We start from the raw sequence: 2,728 nt of genomic DNA on the forward strand, positions 1-2,728 counted from the left end.
TTCCTTTCCCCTCTGCCCCCCAGCCCTGACTCTGGGGTGCTCAGGGCCCCATTTCAGAACAGATGAGCACCAAAGTCCTGACAGAGGCTAAGTCTCCTCTTTCTCACAGAATCTTCTTCCCCTGCCAAGACATCCCTGGTACTTAGAGAGATGAGAAACTCACCGTGCAGGGGAATCGGACGGCTGCGAGCCGCCTCGCCTCCTCCCTTCCTTTTCACTCCTGCAGGTGGCCCCATGAAGCCTCAGAAAGTAACCATGACTGCCCTCATGGCAGTTCACTTGTTTTGGGGTATTTTATTCACATCTGCAGAGTAGAGAGGAACTTTCCAGAGTGTGAAGACTTCAGAAACTGGACCCTGGGTTCTGGAGAGAAGCTGGCCTGATTTTTAGCTGGAAGCTGGGGGGATATACCCACAACTCAGTGGGAGGAACCCCAGCCACTTTGGAGACCTGGCTTTCCAGTGGGTCTGCATAGCTCTGAATTGATTTTGGAAGAAACTGCCCTGAACTGTTTTTCTCACTGCCCTGTCTGGGAAAAAAAAAAAAAATCACCTTGTAACTTTCTGCAAATGAGCCACCTAGCATGCTCCTTTGCAGGAGGGGCTCAGCATGCCTGCCTGGTTCCTCCTTATTACTGAGCTGGAGCTCAGAGTGGGAAAAGACCGTAGTTTATCTACCCACTCTTGAGGGCAAAAGACCGTAGTTTATCTACCCACTCTTGAGGGGTGTGTGAAAAGTTCCCTGTTTGAGATCTACAAAGAACCTTCTCTCCTGGTGAACACAAGCATGCATTTCACCTGGAAGGACTTCTGGCGGCAGAATTGCTGGGTCGTAGGTCACTGGCATGCCAGCTGTAGGTGGGACCACAAACCATCTTTGGAGTGGTTGTGCAATACAAGCTTCGATCAGGAGGATGAGGCTCTACTTGCCCATGTCCTTACCAGGACTGGATGTCTTCCCTCTGAACTTCAGCCATCCTGGTGGGTACTGCATCTTTTAGAGAAATGAGCTTGGCACACACTTCTACCACGTCTCGATAACTCAAGGTCGCAGTCATTAGCATTAACCGCAGTCCTAATGATATACTCAAGCTGAGTAGTCAGGTCTCCCATGTCATGCACTCAGGGACCCCCTGCTTAGCAATGACTCCACCTGCACAGAACCCACAATAGCTGCCAGATGACAGATCGGAGCTGCCTGGGGCTCCTGAGGTCTCTTCCATGCTTACCTCCCTGTTGGCTACCCCTTTGCCCTTCCTGCCAGTGGGTCTCCTGTAGAAATTGCTCTCACCACTGGAGCAATTTAAAGAGAGCAATGATGACCCTGAGCTTCCTGCTGCTGCCCAGCCTGTTTTCGTTACCACTGAGCCTTCCTTTGGTTCAATGCTCTGTTCAATGCTCTGAAATATCTCAGAGACTTGACTCTGTTCTGTCTGGAGCAAACATTCCCTGTTTCACCTTCATTCATTCATTCACTCATTCACTTATGTGTTCAATCAGCAAATATTCATTGAGTATCTGGTCTGTGTTCAGGATAATTTAGGTAGTGGGTGAAGGCCAAGGACAGTCATGGCCCCAAGCTTGTTGAGCTCGTAAGGCCACCCAGGGACACATGGCTCATGTTGTGAGCCATGGCTCATGTTCCACCCCCACTCCACACCACATCCACACCACAAAGCATGTTCTTCTCCACAGATGGGCATGGGCAGTGGGGAACCTTCCATACCTGCCCACTAGATGATCACCCATCCTGGTTCTCCCAGGACTGAGGGGCTTCCCAGGACATGGGACTTTCAGTGCAAAAACTGGAAACGTCCAGACAAACCAGGATGAGTTCGGCACCCTAGTGCTCACCGAGTCCTGGGACCCACAGCTGTGAGACGGCTGTATATGGAACCAGTGGTTCCGCCTGCCTCAGGCATGTCTCAGACCTGTTCCAGGTGTCTCCTAAGCACTACCACTCACTCAGGTTCAGAGAGAAAAGAGCAAGATGGAGCCATCCAGGTAGGATCCTTTAGACTGAGTGAAGAAATGAAGGATGATGATATCTAACTGAGTGAGAGATGAGCTGCTCAAAGACAAGACTCAGTGGAAACTCTATCCTGGTGAACACAAGACTCACCAGAACCCTGCTCAAGACTCAGTGGAAACATCTCAAGGGCCCCACTTCCTCAGAAAGCCTCCACTGACCACAGGGCAAGTTGGGTCCCTGTGCTGGTTCTCATGGTCCCCTGTACTTGTCCTGTTTTGCCCTTTCCTGATGTATTGATGGAGCTCAGGGCTGAGTCTATCTCCTTTTCCTTTAAAGCTCAGCACCTACTACATAACAGTCAAGGAAGGAAGGAAGGAAGGAGGGAGTGAATGGGTAGGTGGGTGGGTGGATGAACGGATGGATGAATGGGTGGGTGGGAGAGTGGATGGATGTGTGGTTGTGGTGGATAAATAAATGGATGAATGGGTGGGTGTGTGGATAAATGAATGGGTGGATGGGTGAGGGGGTGGTAGTTGGATGGATGGCCAGGTAGGTGGTGGGTTGATGAATGAGTGGATGAGTGGATTGATGGGTGGGTGAGTGGGTAGATGGGTGGGTGCATGGATGGATGAGTGGGTGAATGGATGGATGGGTGGATGGATGGATGAATAAATGGGTGGGTGGATGGGCAAGTGGGTGGATGGATGGATGGATGGGTGGGTGGGTAGGTGGGGATGGATGGGTGGGTGAGTGGATG

This window comes from Theropithecus gelada, chromosome 20 (genome assembly GCF_003255815.1).
Source record: "Theropithecus gelada isolate Dixy chromosome 20, Tgel_1.0, whole genome shotgun sequence".
Classification (NCBI taxonomy): domain Eukaryota; kingdom Metazoa; phylum Chordata; class Mammalia; order Primates; family Cercopithecidae; genus Theropithecus; species Theropithecus gelada.